Below are 23752 nucleotides of genomic sequence, written 5' to 3'. Positions count from 1 at the left end.
TGTCTGGATGATCTGTCTAACACTGAAGTGTTAATCTAATAATTTTTCAATCAAACATTTTTTCTTGACCTGGACCTCTTATTTTATAATCTGGCTTCTCTAATAGCCTTCTAAATGATCTTCCTCTTTTCTCAATTCTCTCCAAATAATTCTTACATAGATATGTTATAAATATAATTCTGATTTTGTCCTTCCTTTTGAAAATACTTTAATTTATTCTAATTTTCTTGAGTAAGGCTTTGAATTATGGAACATGGCATAAAAAGCATTTCACAATCTGTCCTCTGCCCAGCTATCTAACCCTATATCCCCATCCTCCCTTTTCCTCCTATTACAGGTGAACTTTGGAACTTGGTTCAGGTGTCACTTCCTCTGCTGAGTTTTCTTTGATATTTTTTGCATATACTCTTCCCATCCAACTAGTAACCAGGACCAACCCTGCTTAGCTTCCAAGATCAGGAAAAACAGAGCACATTCAGGGTGATATGGTTATAGCTTCTTTAGATATTCTCTTATAGCACCTGAGAGTTGTCTCTACTACAGAGTGCATGAGTCCATTGCATTATTTTTTCTTGTTTATCCTTCCCATTGTACTTGGAAGCTCTTGCAAGGCAAAGGTTATTTGTCATTGGTCTTTATGTTAGCAATATGGAACATAATATCTGGTACATACCAAATGTCTGGTGAACAAGAGATATTTTGTTAATGACTGAATCTGAGGCTAAATAGTGCTAAATCTGTTAGGAATTGTACTTGGGTGTGAAAAATGAAATTTACTCTTTCCCATCCCAACAAAATCATAGTAGATTACTCTGAGTGTTTCATATCTTTTTCATATAAAAGCAGTTCATATGCATTCATCAAGCATTGATGCGACAGTTCCACAACTTTTAGATCCAGGATCTTTAATCTTTCTCCTCTGTGATTAGCACATGGCTTTCACACTCAATGTCACTTTGTGATCCAGGATGGCTATTACATTTCCAGGCTGTATATCTGTATTCTATGCAAAAAGAAAGAGGAATTAGGGAGAGTGCAAACCAGGGCAATGCCCACCTGAGTGAATTCCCTTAAAGGAACTTCCTGAAAGCTCCACTCAATCCTTATGTTTGTTTCTCATTAGTCACCACTATCTGCAGCACAGTTAGAAAATTATAATTTTTTAGATGGGCATATTTCCTCTTGGAAGAAAATTAACATCTGTTCAAATAGAAAGAAGTAAAGTAGATTTATTGGGTAATTGTTAATATTGACATGAATGTCAAAATGAGCTGTGCCAATGACCACTTCTATAGAAGTCCTGAAAACAATCTAATAGTTGAAATGTCCTTGCAGCAAGGGAGATGGGAGTATCTGTAAATGAGCTTTGAAGGATGGCTAAAAGTTGAGTAGGCTTTAGCACAAAATAGCATTTTGGACCAGAAAAACACCATAATATAGTTTGTAATTAAAGATCAAGGGTGGTAGGTTTGGGATATTTATTGTTTGCTATTGGCGTTTTCTCTGCCAGACTCTGAGCTCTTTGAGAATAAAGACTATATCCTAAACATTTCATTTCTCCAGTATATAATACCCGCTGGTACCTAGTAAATTTTTGGTGAATTATGCTCTAAAATTGATGTTGTGGATGGATTAGAGTATGCGTGTAGATAATTTTTTTGAACACATAGAGCAAGTTTATTCTATGCATGACTGGAGGAATTGGAGAATTTTTTGAGGAATAACACAATAAAAATGATGTTTGCAGAGGGCTAATTTCATGATAAAGGTGCTGGAGAGGGCCACTGGGAATATTTTGGAAGTTCAGTTTGATGAAGTGAGGAATTAAATTAAAAGGGAAGTGATACACAAGCAAAAATGGAATGGTTAAAGAAATTCTTTAGTAGAAATTGTTACCCTCATCACCTGTTAATCCTTTTCCTCCTTTAATTTTTCTCATATCAATTATTACCTTCTAATATATTATAAAATATAGTTAATTTTTAAAAACTCTGTCTTTGGGGCGAATAAGAATTGTTGTGAATTAGTGTGTTGGATTTACAGTGCTTGTGGAATATCCAAGTTAGAGAGATAGACTTGGAATTCAGATATAAATTCAGAGCTGGAAATACAGATATAAGAATTATTAGTATGGAGTTATTTATTGAAGCTGTGAAATAGGAGTAGCTCTACAGGGAAGATAATGTACAGTGATATAAAAAAAAAGGCAAAAGAATAGCTAGTAAAGATAGGATTTCAAGTGATAATGATCAATGATGTTTGCAAGCATAAAATATTCATCCTCAGGATGAAGTGTATCTTTAAGCAATGCCTAATTTGTAGGCTATTTCTCTTCCTCTCTTTTCTCCTACAGTCAGGGGAAACAGGCCTTGTTAACCCAGGATAGACTCTAGATCAGAGTGGGAATAGGACTTGTATTTTTATTTTCAATGTATGACTCCAAGTTGTTTCTTTACATTTTGTATATGTATGACTTTTATTAAATTAATTAAACATAAAAATATATAAAAGGTAATGTTGATTATGTAGTCCTCAGTACTGCCATAACAAATTTGTTAGACAAAAGCAGTCGGTTTTTGAGATATTGTCTAGCAGTAACCAAACTTCTGAGGATGATCTGGTCTGAGTGAGAGATTGTGGCTCTATTGAATCAGTTTCTCTCAGGTTTCTCTTTCCCATCTCCGCTTTTTGAACTCCTTTCTTTCCCAACTCTTCCCATCAAGTACATCCTTGGTGAGGTGGGTATTAGTAAAGATGGGATTCTGGGGCTGTTTACACTCTGGTTGAAGCATATAGCGATTTCTCTTCGGGCCTGTTTCTTCTCACATCCTATAGTTTGCAATGTAGCAAAATAGCTAGATAAGGTTAATTTTTCAACTGATAAAATTCCATGTATATATGTATATACATATGTATGTGTGTACATATGTATGTATGTGTCTAGCTATATATCTTTCTATCTATAGTATTTTTACTGATAAAATATTATTTTTCCAATTCATTTGAATATTTTAAGTGACAGGAGTTACTAGTTACTAAACAGAGGAAAATATGTTTTCAGCCTTATAAAAATTAAATTTCTCAGGTGGCCTTGTCTGCATTAAGAAAATGCAAAAGGCAAGGTGGTAAATAGGACAGATTTAGAGGAAAAGAGCCAGAGGACCACCATCCTTCTGACTATACAAATGATGCTCCTATGACAAGAAGCTGATTGTCTTTTAAAAACCTGACACAGACAATTGAGAAAAGGGAGCTTTTAGAAGTGTCTGACTGAGAACCACGTTCGCTAACTAGCTATGGAGCTGAGAGGCACAGCAGCAAGTACACCACCAGGAAAGGGAAGACCCAAAGGAGTTGACTATATAGCAAACTCAAGTCAACAAATATTTATTGAGAATTCATTTTGTTCTAGTCGTGGTGAACAAGAATGCCATGTCTTTAAGATAAACTTGCAAAATGGAAGCTTAGAAGTAACATCTTGAAGACTATTTTGTTAAGAGGTTTCTAGTGTCTTTAGGTATAATTTGCCCTTGAAAGAGAAACCAAGGTGCAGAGTTGGTGGTGCCATAACCTTGTAGATTTCTTTTCACAATAGTGTTTTGCTAATCTCATTGAGTTTAGGCATACATTTGGGTAAAGTAATACTTATCATTGTCGAATGATTAACTCCTTTAGTCATGGTCTCAGGAGGAAAGAATTTTGTCCTGTTATTTGGTCCCCAATACGGATAAGACTTTAAACTAAAAATTAAGCTAACAGTAAATGTCCCCATGGTAATTTGCCAATAAACTGTATTGATTTTGCCTAGTAGATCAGATAACTTACCAGCTGTAAATTACTCATATCTGATCAGAGTAAACTTACGAATGTTTTTCTAATCAAAATGTCCAAAATGACTTTAAACAATAATTTCTTTGGTTGGGTTCAGGAAACTTAATTCTGATTTAGAGTTTTTGCAATGAAGGCATCTGGTCTGAGTGAGAGATTGTGGTTCTATTGAATCAGTTTCTCTCAGGTTTTCATTTCCCATCTCTGCTTTTGGAACTCCTTTCTTTCCCAACTCTTCCCACAATTCCACAATCTGAAATTCTGATTCATATTTATAATATTTATTAAAATAGGTTTCTGAAAGTTAGAGGCAATAATAATTACCTCTGGACATCTCTCTGTATTTCCCTTCTAGACCTAAAGTATTTTATAATTTCTACTTAATAAAAAGTGGTTTGCCCATTATCTGGTAAAGTAGCCTGGCACAGGGATTCTGAAAGCAAATTTCAGGCGCAGATTTATTTGCTTTTTACCTCTTTTTACATTTGACCCCAGTTTTAACCGCAGAAATTATTTATGAAGTTCCTTTTTTCCCCTTCTTGCTTGTGAAGCAGCTCTTGGGTCTGTAAGCCATAGAGTACTGTGCTCATCATGCATATATTTAGCACCCTAATCTCTGCAACCAGTTTTAGCTGCTTGTTATACTTTTCTTGACATTTTCTTGTATGCTTTTTGACATCTGCTTGCAAACTTCTGCAGCCTTTTCAATCCTGATATTCACTTGTTTCATCTGATGTTGTTATCATTCTCCTTAGATATGCAGATGTGTTGCTTTCCTTCAAGTCCTGTCCCTTCTTTCTTTCTAGAAAGACTGTTCCAGAGACCTACCCACATTACCTGCTTATTCGTTTGTTTCTTTGCTTGTTTATTGTTATACTGTTTTCTGCTTCAAACCTCTAGCATTTGACAAATGGCATCATACTCCTTTTTTTTGAAAGGGGGGAATGGAATGACTTCAGTTGACTTTTTAATGCAACCCACTTGAAAAAAAAAAAACACAACAAAACTGCAATGGATAGTATTTCAAAGAGAATAATATTTAATATCAGCTTTCCCAACTGCTCTGACAACATTCATTGCAAAACTCTGTTTCACCAGAGAGCTCACAAAATCTCATGAAATGAACAGCTGTCAGAAATGATTTTATAAACTTAAGTAATTAGCAACCTAAGGTGCTGTCTCATCAGACCGCGTCATTTTGTGTGTCAACAATCACTCTTTCTGATTATCAAAGCTGAATGAATCATTTATTTGCCTCTAATATCGTGTAGATCTACGACATTATCTGAGTGTTTGGTAATGAACCCCCAGTACAGTGCAGTGCTTTCTTTAGATCTCTGAATATTTCAAAAGGCAGAATCTTTTGTCTCTCTGGAAATATGCCACACTTGTAATGCAATTTACATCTTTGGAATAGACCCTTGCAGGGATGGAAGCACACAGCACCCATGATTTCAGGTAAGCCAAAACGTGTCTTTAGACCCTGAAATAATACCCCATAGTAGTTCACAGATTTGTGAAAGTTTAGATCTAACACTGTATTTCTAATTTCTGAAACAAAAGCTCTCTTGTTTCTATGTTCCAATTATCAGAAGACATTTAGGTAGTAGTTAATTGGTAAAAATCTGTCAGTGCTGAAGGTGAGGCTGTAAGGAGCTCAGTTTTCATCAATGCTGAATGGCGTGATGTCTCACACGTAATATTTAAGTCAGTAGCTTAACCTACCTTGTATATTTAATGCAAGATAAATTACCAACACAGCATCTTGAAGTATTTAGGTAACTGTGTTTGGATTGAGTTTGACTAGCAGCAACCTATTTCTTCTAGGAACATTAATTTAAAAATTATCTTTATGCTTGATACTGTCTGTGCTCAAGTCACCCATAACAATGGATATATAATGTTTGACTTTTTAAATGTAGACATTAGATTATAGGGATGGTCTGAATTTATGAAAGATTCAAAAAAATCAAAAATGACCCAGCTTAAAAAATATTCTCCTGTAACCATGATAATAAAATAATTCTTAAGAAAAATTAAATAACATTTCTCTTATTCATTAGATTTTGGACATTTTCTTTACTATTTTGGAGGAAAAAAAAAGAAGACAAGAAAAAGCATAGTTTTCTTGAAAAATTGATGCCTCCTTGGCTCTTTAAATATTGAGCTAAGTACATGAGTTATTGAGGTGAAATAAGTTGCTTTCAACAGTTGTTAATATATCATTAATAATCATACATGCAATAAATAACAACATATGAGTTATTTCCTAAGAGATATATGACTGCAAATTGCAGTAACAAATCACAGCGTGTGTAAAGAATGCTCATTACTCTAGTGTGTACAGAAGCTGTTTTAACAACTGTATTCTTTATGGTGAAGCTCACCCTAATTAGCCTTGCAGATTCCTTAGGGAATGTGTGCAGAATGTTTGACATTGTGATGCCAGAGCTAAAGTGGGGGAGGAGGATATCATTTCTGCACTAAGAAAGCACCAGGCCACAAGCCTGGCTTTCTATTCAGTCACTTGTTTTAATGTATGCATTGTGGTGAAAGCAAATAGCCTTTTCAAACAAGTAGATAATAAGGGTGTTTGGAATTAAATGACTAATTAAATCAATATTAAACATGTAAGCTAGACGGCAATGTGGACTAACAATTTTTTCTCAATGGTGTCCCTTCCAATACAGCAGGTATATAAACCAATTGCATGTCTGTATGTGCTTGAACACCAAAATTTGTAGCCACAAATGTAAGAGGAACACAATTCCTGGTCTCTGTTGTATTTGAAAGCTAAGTGGACTATATGTATTTTTTAAATTAAAAAAAAAAGCAATAAGGTTGAAGCACACAAAAAAGCAGCATGTTTTTTTCCCTTTCAATGAAACATTATATGTGGATTCTGCTGCTCTGTTAGCTTATAGCTTGTTACTAAATCAGACCTTTCCTGCAGTGAAAAAAATTGCATCTTTTCGTTGTAATCCTTGACAGCTTAAAGTTTAATGGAGGCAGTTTTTTTTTAAAAGGTATATAATGGGTTGACACCACGGAAGGCTGCTGAGAGCTCACAAACTCAGAAATAGCATGAAATGCAATAAGAACAAGCTCTTGCTGATTTTTTTAAATCATAATTTTCTATTCTTGATAGAGAAAGCAGGTGAAAGAAACAGTTAGCTTTTGTTGTCTTAAAGTAAGTTGTTTGTCTCATCCCAATCAAATGATGCTCTTCTACCCTGGAAGAACTTCAAAATGGGGATTTGTTCAAAGGTAAGAGTAAGGTGATGCAGCCATTAATAGAGAGAAAATAGACATGTGCCTGAAAGAAACAGTCAGTGGAACATGAATTGCCAACATGAGAACTCAATGAAAGGAACACATTTCTCCTCTTTTGGAGAGAAGAAACAGGCGAAAGTAAACTAGCACTGGCTGACAATATCACCCTGCTTGACACCCAAAGGTCATGCATGCTTGGTTACAGCTCAATTTACAGATTCCAGAATGCCATCTCCAGATAACACCTGTTCAGGAGTGTGTCTGAGGAGAGTTCAGAGATTACACCTGTACCAGACTTTAAAACAATCTTGACAGGTGGCACCAAGATTTCTCCTGGGGAGAGAGAATGCTTTGGTTTATCTTGGTTTGGTTCTTCTTGGCTTAAGATAATTATTTCATAAATGCTTGGAATAATAATGTGGTCTGGGGTTATAAGTTATACTTTAAGGGAACGTGATGGCTAAAGATAAGGAAAAAAAGATGGATATAATAAATGCTTTAGGAATATGAGAGGCTGAAAAAAGAGGGGAGTAGAGAAGGGAGAGGGGAGAGAAGATGGTTCAAAAATATAACATGGCACAAAGTCTTTCTTCTTTTACTAACAAAGCTGTTTTCTATTTAATTTTAATTTCTTTGGATAGTTGTAATATAAAGCCTGCTTCTCTACAACATTCAGTAAAATCTGTCACATGCGCACAAAACACCTTGCATGAGTAGTATTTTATGGAAAATACAGAAAGGGAGAAATGGAAATGTTCCTCAAATGAATGGACATGAGACAAAGAGAAGGAAACATTTACAGAGGTGAAAGATAATAGCAAGAATACTGAGCAAAGGAAAACTGGAGTGCGAAGTAGCACTGGAAAGAAAGCTCAAGGAATGTAGAGAAACATGTGGTGGTTGGGGAGGGATTGAGCCAATGCCTAGGTGACAGACATCATCAACATTCTCTGCTTTGTGCCTGCATCACCTGTTTGCCCAAGAATGTTTCTGCCTCCACAATAAACACAAATCCCTCATAGGTGAGATATTCTGGAAGGTGGTGGACTATTTTTCTTTTCCTAAGCCGGAACCAAGGAGAACATGGCTTTGAAGGATAATAAAGGTGGATGGTGGTGTTCTATAGTTGGTTATGGTTGAAGCCTAATGGAGTTTCTTCCTGACATGTATATCCAGGAACCCAGAATGTGTTCATGCTGAATTGAGAATTAAGCTCAGTTCATTCAAACTTGGGGCCAGATTCTCAGCATTTGAGCTTTGGAAAAAAATGAGGCAATGTTTTGTAACCACACACACCATATATAGACGTGTTGTGTGCATGTGTTTGTGTGTTTACATACCTTAATATCAGTTAGTAGCCCATTTAACCAGAAGAAATTCATTTTTAGCATGCTATTTTCCACTTCTTTTGAAGAAAAGTAGTTACTCTGATTTGAAAGTCTTATTTTATATTGTTCCATTATACTTCCTGAGACCTTTCTCAGGAATTTCATTAAAATTCAGTGCAAGTGTGAGACCCTATGGGGTGACAAAATTTATGGCCGTGGAAATTCTAATAATACTAATTAATTTTTAATGTTCGTTTTGAGAACAAATTATAATGCTAGTTCTCAGGTTGAGTGATTACTCTCTACAGAACAGTTCAGATTGTGTTCAACTGTTGAAATAAGCAGATTTAAAATATTGCTCATCATAGAATTTAAAAAAATATAGACTAAGAAAGCAAGTGGGGAAACTAAAATTGACAATAGAAGGTAATCTTTAAATGTATTATGAGAGAACGTTCTAAACACATACTTTTAATATTTTCAAAAATCTTCAATAAATTTATTTAATAAACATTTATTGAGAACTTACTGTGAACCAAACAGTATTATAGATACATAGTAGATGTTCATGGCTTCAGATCTTGATTACTAAATATTTGAATTTTCAAATTTAAGTCATATTTTAATTATCTCTTTTTGAAATACCTATGATGATGTCTGGATGTGTTAAAGTTTGGGTACAACCTTCCACATATTCTTTTAAATGTATCAGTAGATGTAAATCAATTCCTAAACTAAATTTTGCTTTGTTATTTATGCTCTTCAGTGCTTATCTGCATCTGTATTGAATGCTGAAATTTTGCATTTAAAAATATACTTCAGTATCTCTTAAAATAATTATAATACTAAAATAAATTTTGAGGGATTGCTGGGCTTCTAAGTTACAATATGCAAATGTAGATTGATAGAGCACAAATATATATTGAGCACCTACAGTGTTTGAAGTTTTCTTTAACATTGGGTATGATAGAATGTTGAAAAAACATGAATTTCTAACAAATAATTTATAGTCCAGTAGGAGAAATGACACATGTAAGTGGATTATACTGTAAGGCAGGAGGCAAGAGGTACTTTAAGAGAACTGAGAGAGTAGCATATCAGGCAAGAAGAGTTATTTCCAGTCCCTGTGAAGGTTTCCTAGAGCTGTACTAGACTCTGACAGATACATTCTAGCTGTGGAGAAATGTGGTTATAGACTTTAATGGTGCCAAAAGCAGTGTGGAGAAAGTTAAGCAGATGAAAATCACGGTGTGTCTACAGGGAAAAGCAGGCACTTCACATTTGTGAGGACGTTGATGCCCTGACGGAAAGTGATGGGCAAAAAACTTAGCATGGTGGGTCAATGGATGAATGCTTAGCTGATAAACGTGAACCATATTTGGTAGAAAATGGAGAGCCCCTGTAAGTTCATGAAACCAGCAATCAATGTCAAAGCTACACCTTACAAATATTATTTGGCAGTGGTGTGTGCGAAATAGAAATGGGGTGGTTTGTGTATTTATGAAGGATTTTTGGTGGCACAACTAGTGGCACCGATGTTATTCCACTTTTGGTGTAGCCCATTTTGATGTGATTACACACATAGTCAAGAACCAATTCATATTTAACTGATTTGTTACTACCTTTAAAAAACACCTCCCGACACACCTTTTAGGGGATTGTCTTCCACTAGCATGAAGAACAACTGACTCGAAAACAAGCTTTTTTCTACAAATTTGTTAGTATGATTAAGGTCATTAAATATGAAGTGTCCGATTTTGAATCAAAATTGTAGTTTATTATTTCTCAAACAAGAAGCAGTGCAATTAATCAAAGTATGCACCTAAACTATTGACACAGTTAGGCCCTGTTAACAGTAGCTTGTTTATGCCAGCAGCAAAGAAGTCTGGAGAGCAAGGGGTGAAGAAATCACCAAAGGCGTTTTTTCACAACTTGTTGAGAATTGAATATTTTTCCTTCCATGAAGTGCTCCAATGCCTGGAAGAAGTAGTAGTCAGTTGGTGCAAGGTCTGGTGAATGTGGTGGATGACAGAGACTTTCCAAGTCCAGCTTCTGTAGTTTGAGCAATGTTGTTTATGTGATATGGGGTTGAACATTGTCTTGCAAGAGGATTGGCCTGTCTCTATTGACCAATCTCAGCTGCTTAGTTGCAAACATCCTCATCATTTCATCCAGTTGGTTGCAGTAGACATCTGCTGTAATCGATTGACCAGGTTTCATGAAGCTTTAGTGGATAATACAAGTGCCGGATCACCAAACAGATAACATTAGTGTTTGATGATGAATATGTGGTTTTAGACTATGTTTCCACACTTCGGTTTCATCCAACTATTGTTCCAAATGCTTATGATTGTCAAAAAGAATCCATTTTTCATGACACATAGCAATATGATGTAGAAATTGTTCACCTTTATGTGGTGACAGCAAAGAAAGGCAAGCTTCAGATATTTCTCTTTTGATGCTTATTTAATTCATGTGGAACACATCTATTCAGCTTCTTTACCTTGCCCATTTGTTTTAAATGATCCAATATTGTTGGAATTGTAATGGCAAACCTTACTGCTAATTCACACATCGGTTGAGATAGATTTGTTTCCACTACAGCTTTGAGCTCATCATTATCCACCTGGGTCTCAGGTCACCCATGTGGCTGATTTTCAAGATTATTAATAAAATCACTAGAATGGAACTTCTTAAACTGCGGGCCTACTGTGCATTCATTAGCCACATCTTTCCCAAACACTTTGTTGATATTTCACGCTGTCTGCACTGTATTGGTTACTGATAGAACTCATATTCTAAAATAACACAAATTTTTGACTTATCCATGGTTTCCCAAAAATTGCTCTAAAAAAATTTGAAAGATAATCACAAGCCAAACCATGCATTTGAAAGACCGAGGATGTACCATCACAATAAAAATAAAACAAGAGGTGTCAAAGTGAAATGTCAGAGATGTCAACTGTGTAGCTTAGTACTTAAGGAATTCGGACATTTCACACTTAATAACCTTGATCTTTAAAACATACTATCTTTAGTATGAGACAAACCAGCATGATTAACTTACAACACTGAAGCCACTATTTCTTAGGGGTATTCAGGTGTCAGTGACTGTGCTAAGCACATTATGTAAATTACCATATTACTTTTCAAACCTACCACATAAGACAACCATTTTATTATTCTCGTTTTTTAGATTTGGAATTCTACTGCTTAGAGAGGGAAGGGGAAAGAGACCAGATTACAACTATAAAACCAAAGTAGCATATTGGCAGAAATCCATAGGTTTGCATTAAATAGAGACTACTAACAAAATAATTAATGTAGGAAAATAATACAAATGCAAGACACAGATAACAATAATGCCCATGATTTATTGAGCACCAGCTCTGCCAGTGCTAGCTGAGTTACAGATATTATCTCTGGACTGCTTAGTTAGACTTGAGTGCCAATGTCACATCTGCAGTATGACCATGAAGCACAAATACAGGGATGTTTGGGGGAGGAAATGGACAAATGGAACCTGGAATATTACGGTGTGCAAGCTCTAAATAGGAAGGCTTCCATTTGGTGTTGCTCTAGTCAGGCCTTCAGTATGTCCCATTTTGAGGGCAAAATATGAGCAGAGTATGGAGAAACTGAAGAGGGTTTTGAGAGGAGGAATCAAGTGAGTAAGATGGTGGAAAACATTTCCTACATAAAGCAATAGTCCTGTGGATCGGTATTGACATAGTCAAGTGCTGCTTTTATTACTGGTTGACTGTGTGACTTTAGGCACATTATTTATCCCTTTAAATTTCAATTTTACATATGCAAAAGAAGACACTCCTAGAGGTTTCTTAAAGTAAATGTAAAAGTTAATGAAGGGCAGGTATTACCTTAGGCATAATTGAGGTAGAAAGAGATTTTGTTGTTGTGGAGGGAAAGACTTGTAAAAGAGATTCAAGAAAAGGTCAGATTATAGAGCACTCGGGGAACTGCAAGTGCATAATTTGTTAAGGCAAGCGTAGTGGTGACTACCAGGGAGCATTGGGAAATAAGGATGAAGAGTTAGCACTTAGAGAAGAATCTAGGAGAGGCTGTATGTAATAGTGGCTAAGAGCATGGCTTCAGGAACCACATTGTCTAGATTCAAATTCTCCTCTACTATTTATTTGTTGAATGCTATGGGGATTGTTACTATTTCTTTAACTCTATTTCTTTATCTTTAAAATGGGCACAACAATGGTCCTACTTCATAGCACTATGATGAACATTAAATAAATTCATTCTGTTGAAAGAAGCAGCCCTTACTTCATATCTAAAACAAAAACTGAAGTTATTGCTTGGTAAGCAAAGGAGAATAGTTCTTACAAAATATAGTCTCCATGAACAAACTGTTAAGGGTTTAAGGAAATATGGATCTCAGGGATTGGCAAACTTTTGGAAGCTGGAATGTTTAGAGTGAGCTTTAGCCCATGGAGGGATGGTTGCTGCAGTGTGGCTCTCGTTGCTTGGCTGACTCTCAGAAGCATGGACCCTGGAGTAAGGCTGTTTTATGGCCTGGACTTCAGAAGCATGGTTACTGGTACAGAATTGTTGGATAGATTAAGATGGTCTGAAAACTGGTTTTATTGATTACTTGTTACTGTGACCAAAGTGCAATTCATCCTTTTATTTCTTGAATATAAAGGATCATTTTCTTCTCAATTCATTTTAAGTACTTAGAGTAGTAGCTTCACATAAATGTTTATTATTAATAATATTTCTATTGATTTATTATTAGAATGGATTGAGAACTTTATTTTCACATAATGATAAAGAGGATTGTTTTTCTTGAAAGGAATGAATATTATCTACTAAATGGTTTTTAGCAGTGAAATGACATGATTCAATTTTTCTTAAAAAACAAAAGCATCTCTAGCAATATGAAGGTCAATGAGAAAAATATATACATAAAAATAAATTTTATTTCTCTAGGTATATATGTGTCAGGAGTGTTGATTGCAGATGTATTTTCTGTTGAGTCACAGTGGTTAAAAAATGATGAGGGGAAAAAGGAATAAAAGTTACTCTTTATAGTCTTGTGGCAAAAACATCTCCCTCACCAATTTTTACCAATAAAAATAACTCGCTTTGGAAGTTCTAAGGGATTTTCACATTTGGGGGTAAAAGGAAAATCAACTAATGCTTCAGTCTAAATTAAATGAAAATTCATTACACAAATTATTGTTGAATTTGAAACAGGTGTTCCCTTCCCACTTAGGAAGGTAAGAAATGAGAAAATTGCCACAGATTTGTTATTGATTTAAAGTATTCTTAAAGTCAGGAAAAAGTTAATTCTCAGAGCTACATGCCTAAGTTTTCCTCTGAGGAAGTCCTTTTTAATAAAGAGAATTTACAGAACAGCAGAAAGAAAAGAAATAACAAAGAAAAATGTGTGTCATTTATAATATTTGGCTCTGCAAAATGGTTGGCAAAATAATCAGGGAATTGAGATGCCACTGGCTCCAAAGGAAAATCTTGATATATAGTTGATGCTATCCAAATAATGGTGTCTCTAGTGTCTGTGCAATTATGGAAATGCCCACTTCACCCCTAAACGTAACACAGAGATTAAAAATCCAGGACAGCTGTTGGGAACTGTCTCAGAGGCTTTCATTCCAATGCCTGAGAAGGGGAACACAGAAAGAAACACATTACACGTGAATCTCTTGGAAGGAATCTGTCTTCACAAAACTCAGCTGTTTCCCTGCAACTGTAAGAACATCAATGAGATTTGAATAAAAGCACTTTCCTTTTTTATAGTGACCTCACTTAGAAGAGATTCAAGGGATCAGAGTATTCTTGCAAGTCTCAAACTGTCCACTTATAATAACACAGTTTGAAGCATAGTTCTCTACAAAACAATCACTAGCATTTAACTTTGTTTTCTTGCAGTATTCCACTTCTGTAAGCATGATGTTGCATGATATCCCTGATGTTCTCATGAAAGTTTGAAGAAAGGGCAATATGATGAGAAGCATGCTATGGAAGGAAAACATACTTAAAGCTCAAGTCTGACTGCAAAAGCTAATTCTGGATCAAGCAAGTCAAGTATTCAAAAATCAAACAAATTGTGTAGTTGATGCATAATTTTCCCTTCCTCTGGACAAACCATGCTTATTTAAATTCTTCTGGCCATTCTAAGCCCACCCCTATATATTTCCCAACAAAAAGCAACCATGCCCTGGCTGCCTTCCAGAGAAAATAAAATTTGAGTGGACTTACTAGAGTATAGGTATGCTATATTTTTATATTAAAACATGACAAAGTTTGGGCAGGCACCTGTGCCTTTGAACTCTAGCAATTTACTCCAATAGACTCCAATAGGTCTATGTTGTAAAAACAAACATGATTCAAGTTAGTGAAGGATGGATGCCTTGTTTAGAATATGTTCTAGCCAACATTTTTAGATGGGGTCCAAGATAGATTAATTATTTCTAAAATTCTAATTGAGAGGTGGGTAATTTTAGCATTCAGATATGTGATAATTGTATTATTAGGCATACAATGGACATGTAATAAATATCACAGAAGACTGACATCAATGTAAGCAAGTAGTTGTTAAGACAGGATACAGTGGAAAGTCCTACCATGCCTCCGGGACTGACCCCTACTTATCTCTCCAACATCCTGCATTACCACCCTCCCTCTTTCAAACTTGAAATCCCAGCCACAGTGAGTACTAGTCATTGCCACAAAGCATCTCTTTGTAACACTAACATTCTTCTTCCCTGGTTTACCATCTATTCATCCCGTTCATTCTCAATTGAGTTACCTTGACAAGTCAGATGCACATGCCACTCACTCCCTGAAGTTAGGTGGCCCTCTCATAGATAACAACTACCCTGTAATTTCCTTATTATAAAGTTTATCCTGCAGTTAATAGTTTCCACATTATATAACTGTTACCCCCATGAGGCTATAACCCTCTAAAGACTAGAAACACTAGCTTTCTTGTTCACCATTGCAGCAAAAGCTTTATTCCTGTGCCTGGCACATTGTAAGTACCCTAAATATTTGTTGATTAAATAAAGGCTTATATCTAAAGCATATGTAAGTTGATCAAGTGCTTTACAAATAGAATTTCCCTGGGTAAATATTGTCTTATCCACCATGGCTGTAAGTCATTGGAGTTTTAACATAGTTTTCAGTTTAACTAGTTTAAGATGACCAGGAGTGGGGAAACTCCAATTTTCTTCTGACAATCCCAATTGGATTATTTCAGAGAATCCTGAGGCAGCCAATTCAGTTTATGTTCATTTTGATATTAGATTCCCATGAGCTGTCAAACTTCTTTACAATATTATTCTCTATTACAACTATAAAGTACAACTTTATCTCTGGTCAAATCATGTCTGCTGAAAAACCATGATCACAAACAATGAGACAGTTTTACAAGCCCTATTGAAATATCGCACTTGTTATTTCATGGTCAAAGTAATATTAGAGTTATTTCCATCATTAGCTTTTTATTTCATTTCATTTAGTGAAGTTCCAAAATGTCTTTTATAAGAACTAGTAAAGCAAGTTTGCTTTTCTAATGATGCATAGTCAATTAAATCTGTTGGCTCACTTCATGAAGCCTATGTTATTCAGTAATGCCTCTGTATCTGGATAAAGTTTGATGAAGTTTGGAAACCATAGCTTGAGACAAAAGCTTATACTTTTTTTTTTTAATTTGAGGAAATATGGCTTTGCCTGGAAATACATAATTTTCAAAAGTACAAATATGGAAATGCTTTATTCACCGATTTTCTGGAAGGAATAATGATTTTTTTTAAAAGCATGTTTTTTTTTTAAGTAGATGATAATGAATGTAAATCATTCTACAAAACAATGGGAGCTTATTTTCACATTTGTTTGGGATTAAACTACATCCATAAACTGCTTCCACATGTATGCTAATTAACTCTGCAGCAGAACCAACCACCCTACTTGGAGGATTATAGACAAAAGATTTATGAAATCCTACCTTTCCAGTTCAACATTTATCAGCATATTTCTGCTCTACAAGTTTCAGATATAAGTAATTCTATTTGGGGTCTCTTTTGGCTCAGGGCATTGGTAGTAAGATATGGAAACTTTTCCTCATAGATAAAAAGATTGAACACAAACCAGCCTGATGTAGACCCATTGTTATTATTTGGTAGCTGCCAGGAGTAGGTATAAAATGAATTAGTGATTTTCTAGCAAATAAATCTTAAGATAAAAAAGTCACTCTCACATTGGTGTTAAATGGCACCAATGGTAGCAACTTCAGAAAGCCAGAGATTGAGTGGGAGTTTGACAACATGCACAACCCTAGAACTGGAAGTTTTAGGCCAGACATTAGCAAAGTTATTTCAATGGCTTCAGTAGGTTGTAATGTGTCTAAGCCATATTTGGAAGGACTTCCAAATATTTGATGCTTGTTAGTTAGCTTTAAAGGAGTAAAATGAAAGGGAAAAACAGTGCTTTTTCTGAGGGTGTGTTTGTGTGTGTGTGACAGACAAAGAAAGCATGCTTTAAATGTAAGTCTTATTTATTACCACAAATCACTAGAGAAATATATTCTAATATTTACTATAAGAATCTTCTTTATTTGCTCATTATATTGGTGTTTTGTTTCATTTTGTTATGGAGTTTATGTAAATTAAAATTTTAAGAATTTCAAGAGCATGTGATTGTACTTTGATTGAAATACAGGTCAGATCCATCAAGATAGCAGTTTCTTCCATAGCTTCCACTATCTTTGTATAATTTTCATAACTATTTAATAATTACAAGCAAATAATTTCAGTGATCATATTAACCCATACCTTTCATGTTTCTCAGGCTAACACAAAAATTCCAGAATTCCCATTGTTGTTTCATTCTTTCATTTATATACTTATTCAATGAAAATTTTCTGAACATCAGCTCCATACCAGAAACTGTACAGATACCGGTTATTCACAATAAAAGTGATGTGTTACTTTATCTTACAAAGCTTTCAGCATAGTATGGGATGTGTGTGTGTGTATAATTAAAAATTGTGAAAAACTTTTGTGAAGGAAATTAAAAGGGCCTCTGAGAGAGAATTAAGAGGAATTTACATAATTTAGATAGAAGTCTAGGCAATGCCTATTTGAGTATTTGCACCACTGAACTTGACACCTTCACTATGTTAATGACATTTGCTTGGCTTACGGAATGCCTAAATCAGTAAGAGGGAACAATTTTTGTCTTCAAATGTGCACACTTTGAGTGGTTTACGGTTGTTTTTATCTGAAGTATGTTGGCCACTGGCTCCCCAAATAATTGAATCAGACAATCCTCAAAGAGTGAAAAAATGAAAGAGAGAAGTGCCTAGAGTAACTAGCTCTTCATGTTGTTTCTCCCACTCCTGTCCCCAGACCTCAAACACCCCCTATATAAACACACTCATTAGATTCCTCATACTCAATAGAGACATGGAAATATTGTGAGATAATACTATAGTTAACCTACTTGGACCAGGGGATAATTGTTAAAACTGAATTTCAGATTTAAATAAATATTTCAGGCTTGTTTCTGTTTTGTGTTACAAAATTGATGCTAATGGGAGAAATGGGCTAACATTAGCCTAGTTAATATTGTGTTCTAATATGTAATTCCTTCTAAAAATTATTTTCCTTTGTCTACAGTACTAATTATACTGTCAAATATTACATTGTTTCAATTATACATCTTGATAGTAAACAATAAATTGGAGGATTGGGCATTTACAGATTGTAATAACCTAAAAGAATATGAAAGTTTATTTTATATCAAATATTTCTACATTCTATTTTTTTATTTTTTTTATTTCAGCATATTATGGGGGTACAAATGTTAAGGTTACATATATTGCCCATGCCCTCCCCTCCCCTCTACCCGCCCAACACCCAATAAATGTTATTCCTATTTCTACATTCTAAGTAAAATTTCTTTTTTTTAAAATTGATGTGAAAAAAATCTTCCAAATTATTACCTCATCAGTTTGTTTGTTCACCCTGGTCTTTACATTGCATAAGATTGTGAAGTGAGTATCTATTATTTTATTGTGTCAAATGGATATGTTGGATTGAGATAAAAGGAAGATGGTTGGGATGAATTGTAATCCCTGTGTGTTTCTCCACTTTACAAAATTATATATATCTATAAAACAAATACAATGAAAGAAAAAAAAATCTGGGTCATAATTACTATCATCCACGATAGAAAGAAAAGACATTTATCTTATCAGACTATAGGATCCACTAAAATAGGTCTGAAAGGGTCTGAAGCTTCTGACAAAACCACAACACTGGGCCCAATTAACAATACCCATTTTTAATTAACAGTTTCTGACTCTTTGCCATTGAAATATTCACGCTCTAGGTGTGAAATGGCAACCCCCATTTGTCATATCTGTCAAAATTAATTTTGAAATCCCATGATCTTCCTTCCACAGGATAAAAGTGAATAACTAGAACATACTTCCTACCTGCCAAAGTTCAGTTCCAGGACAAAGACTAGGAAAAGAGAAAACTGGTTGGGTCAGCTTTAATAGTACAGCTCATATCAATCATTTTCATGTCATTTCTAATGCTACAAACTATGCCAAGATTTATTACATATTTTGGTAGAGGGCATGAGAGGCATTTGAAAGTTCTTATCTTTATTCATTTTCACTTTTTCATTCAAAAATTGTATTAAGCACCTAACATGTATTAAAAGGTAACCTAGGCTTATCTTTATAGATTATATTTAATCCTGAGGTCACAAATATAGACAAGACAATGTCTTCTGGATGACATCACAATCTAATAAAGAATAAATAAATTGGCAAATTTCTGTATCAGTGAATATTAGGAATGGCAGTATGATCTCTTTATGAAGATTTTTTAAAATATAGCACCATCATTGATAGTGTGGTTGGCAAGAAAATTAAAATAAAAATAGAGAACAAAAAAGCTGCCTAAACCTGTGTAAGAAGACTTTTTGTAGATGGAATCTTTTACACATAAAGATTTTGATTGGGTTTATTATTAATGTTAGAATTGGAATCATTCATGTTTATTTTTTGAGCATCTAATAAAATAGTATTTTTTCCCAATAAATAACACGGTATGTCTTCTTACCTCGTTTGATCCTTCCAATCTTATAAAGTAGTAGTAATTTTTATTACACATATAAGAAAATTAAACTCAAACACCTATCCTAAAATTATAGTGTTGGCAAGTGGTAGAGCCAATTCTAGAATGATCAATTGGCACATCTATTCATGCTTTCATTTATTAAGTGATGACTATGCTTTGAGGTATTGGGGATTGAAAATATATAGATGAGCAAAGCAATTGCCCTGGCCTCATAGCATTTACTTTTGGCAAAGGTGGGAGTTGTGTTACCTAAGAAATCATGATAAAGAGGAAAATATGCAATAAACACATTAAACCACATACCAGGTATAGCACAGATGAAAGAATGAGTACTATATTTTTCCTGTTGACTTTGGGAACGAGTCCAGGAGAAAATGATGTTTTCTGATTGATTTTATGATTTTTTTCTAAGTATCTGCCTTCTTTGTCCATTCCCTATAAAACAGTTATCATTAGTGAAGAAAAAGGATTTAAAAACATTGGGTTGTTCCAGTGCTCAAGAAGCTTATATTCTAATTAAAGAACAAAACACCACCCTTGAAGAGACAGAAAAGCTTTGCGGTTTTCTAGGTTGTAATCATTGCCTAGGTCTCCAGTTAAACAAAAGGGAGAATAAAGGGTGGTACATGGAGAAGCTGTCTCAATCCTTTACCACTGGCATATTTATTTCTAATAAAAGGAGAGTTAAATTGCTTGTATCATGGGTAAAAGCAAACTGAAGGGGCTTAAATTTGACAAAAGTTAAATACTTGGAAATATGCTGGTTTGTTTAAAGCATCATGTTTTTGGTGGTCAGGAATATTAAATTAATGAAATCCCTGCAAGATGAGGGATCTAATTGAGATTAGATCTATTGCTATCCAAACACTGACACAGATCATAGATACACAGAAACATACCCACTTGGAAATTTGAGGCCTTCTATGAAAAAGGCATATATTAATAATTAACTTGGCTATAACTTTTTCCCCTCATTTTATATGTTGATGGTTAAAATGTTAGGAAAAATAAGTAAACAAAAGGAGAAAAAAAATCACATGCATAATTTTTCTACTGCCAATTGGACATATATCCACATTTTAGTGTGATTTTTAATGGTTTAAAGCTTTCATTTTTAATGGTTGTATATTATTCTTTGTATCTGTATATCACACATTGTTTAATCAAGCAGTCTTTTTAAAATACTTCCAATTTTTCACTATTATAAACAATAAGCATTCTCATAGCTAAATCTTTCATACTTTCATGATTATTTCCTTATGATAGATTTCTGGAACTGTAACTATCCAATCAATGAGTGGTAAACATTGTAACACTTTTGATATATATGGTCAATTCTCTCACAGAAAATATACTGATTTCCAACTGCTCTGGTCCTATGAAAACTTATTTTTTCCAAATTTGGAGATTTGTTAGCTGTCATTTCCAGCTTGAAAGGCAGTATTTATATTTTATTGTTTTAATTTGCATTTATTAATTATTGGTGATGTGGAATTTTTTCCTCTATATTTCTTCTTTTGTTAATTTTGGTTTCTCCATCCCAATTCTTGCTGGTGACTTTGTCTTCATTTGTGAGACATTTACATTTTAATTATACTGCTTCTTTGCCCTCATATATGTTCCAAATATGATGGGGCTTTTTATTTTGTATTTTTCATAGTGAAATTCCACAAACTTTTCTTTCATACTTTCTACTTTGGCAAGATCAAATACACATTTTTAAAAAGTCAAATAACAGAATTAACAAGTGCTTTTATTTATTCCTTTATGTTTTTCAAGTGCGAATTAACAAGTGCGTTTATTTCTCTTTTTTTCACCCTTTATGTTTTTATTTAGATTTTTAATTCATCTAGGATTTAGATGTATGGTGGTGATATAGGAATCTAATTTTATTCCTCAATGGTTGACAATTTTCCCAAAGCTCTTGAATTATTTCTCCAATGATTTGGCATACAATATTTATTATATCCTCAATTATTAAATATAATTTTATCCCTTTATGGTCATTCTATTCTTTACCATTGATCTATTTCTGCTTTCAAAAAATATATTAAGTCTTTAAAATAATTTTTACATATGGTATAATGTTACATTTTAAAATATTTCACAGCCAATCATTCACATATGTCCTCTAGAAAATCATTTGAACAGTTTTATAAGGGCAATGTATGTAACCTTAATGTTTGTACCCCCATAATATGCTGAAAGAAAAAAAGAGATATGAGAAAATAAACTTTCTGATATATTCTTTATGATTGTATTAAGTTCATATGTTAATTTGGAGAGAATTGACATCTTTATACTATTTAGTTTTTTATCTAGGTACATGGTGTCTCTTGCCATTTATTCAGTTTTTTTTTTCCCATATTCCTTAGGAAATTAACAACTATTTGTCCTAGAAGAACTTGTATTAGAGAAACCCTAGAATGTTATTATGCAGGATTGCAAAAACTGCTGTAATACTCTTGAATGAATTTCACAAAGGCTAATTCAATCTTGAAAACATTTACATCCTTTTCTTGGAAGAAATAATTTGGCTGTTAAAATATTGCCAACTTAAACACTGTCTAGAGACAACATTTATGATAACCAAATGATTATTACTACTAGTGGTTTTTAATTAATCATGCTTTTATCTAAATAAATATAATCTGCTGATAAATATGCTGTGAAATTTTCTTGTTAAACCAAAAAACAAATAAGAAAAACAAACGTAATGAAAATAAAAGCAACATTTGACATACAGAATGACAAAATACCTCAAAAGATCAAAATGGCGAACTTAGACTTCTGAGTTAGATGTGTGTATGAATAAGCCATGAATACTTGGTCACTAACAATGGCCAGTACTACTGTTAGGAAGAAAACAAAATTAGGTACTCATTATAAGATATAAAACATAAGATCAAAAATAAATATTTGGAGTGTACACAGGTATGAGTAATGAGAAATACTTCTCCATGCACTCACATTACTAGCAAGTTCTTCATTCCAAGAAACTATATAAGGATAAATTTCAAGTGCTGGCATTTGAAAACTTTTTTATTGGTTCATACTTTATAGATAAAACTCACGGAGGTTAAAATTATAAAACGTTACAAATTTTTTTTCTGTGTAATTTTCTAGCAGCAATAATTATTTTGCATTTTTGATAATAGTTTATTAAAACATGATTGTAGACCTTTGATTTGTTTCTCTCCAATAGAAATAGATTTTTTCTGAGCCTAATTAAACTCACATTGTATACCTTGAGACCAAAGATATGCATTAGCAATGTAAAAGAAGGTAATAAAAAAGTCATATCCAAGACATGCAAAGAAGCAGAAAAGTGTGACTCATGCAAAGATAAAAAGCAGGCAATAGAACCTGCTTTTGAGAGGGCCCACTTGTTGGACTTAGCCGCTTTTAAAGCTACTACTATAAATAGATTCAAAGAACTAAAGGAAATGATGTTTAAAGAATTAAAGTATGATAACAATGTCTCATCAAATAGAAAATAACTAAAAAGATAAAAATAATTCTTTAAATGGTAGGTCTGGGGTTGAAATGTATCATAACTGAAATGAAAAAAAAATCACTAAAGGGTTTCAACAGTAGATTTGAGCTGGCAGAAGAAAGAGTGGTGAGGTAAAAACAGATCTACAGAGATTATGCTATATGAACGCAGAAAGAAAAACTGAAATAAAAATTAACAGTGTCAGAGGAATGTGGGGCACCATTAAGCAGACCATCATAAATGTACTGAGAGTGCTAGAGGAGAGCAGAAAGATAGAGGAGCAGGAAAATTTGAAGAAATAATGACTAAAATCTTTCCAAATTTGATGATAAATATTAATCTACAGACTCAAGAATCTCCACGAACGCCAGGTACTTAAAGAAGATCAACACACAGACACATCAAAGTCAAACAGTTCAACAGAGATAAAGAGAAACTATTGAAACAATAAGAAAAATTACTCATCATATGTAAGTAATTCTTAATAAGATTAATAGCTAATTTAACATAATAAATAATGGAGGCAATAAGGTAGTGAAAGTACATATTCAAAGTGCTTAAAAGAAAAAAAAATAAACTGATAATCAAGAATTTTATATGCAGGAAACTATCTTTCAAAAGTGAAGGTAAAATGAAGACATTACCAGATTAAAAAGAAAAAAAAAAAATCTTAGACAGTTTGT

At 33.8% G+C, this 23752-nt stretch overlaps 2 long non-coding RNA genes across 2 annotated transcripts in view; one reads left to right on the top strand and one right to left on the bottom strand.

Annotated features, from left to right (window-relative positions):
* The window catches only part of LOC142873805 (uncharacterized), a 35200-nt gene that overhangs the window by 6895 nt on the left and 4553 nt on the right, over positions 1-23752 (top strand). Inside the window, exons 2-3 of the long non-coding RNA XR_012921778.1 lie at positions 14349-14504; positions 23416-23539. This is a non-coding gene — a long non-coding RNA (uncharacterized LOC142873805). The remainder of the gene's footprint in view (positions 1-14348; positions 14505-23415; positions 23540-23752) is intronic.
* LOC142873806 (uncharacterized) lies at positions 889-20321 on the bottom strand. Its single transcript, XR_012921779.1, has 2 exons — positions 19877-20321; positions 889-1003 (listed from the first exon to the last, which is right to left on the bottom strand). It is a non-coding gene; the product is annotated as an uncharacterized LOC142873806 (long non-coding RNA).

The sequence above is a fragment of the Microcebus murinus genome, chromosome 11, assembly GCF_040939455.1.
Source record: "Microcebus murinus isolate Inina chromosome 11, M.murinus_Inina_mat1.0, whole genome shotgun sequence".
Lineage (NCBI taxonomy): Eukaryota > Metazoa > Chordata > Mammalia > Primates > Cheirogaleidae > Microcebus > Microcebus murinus.
This window is presented reverse-complemented; position numbering and strand designations above follow the sequence as displayed.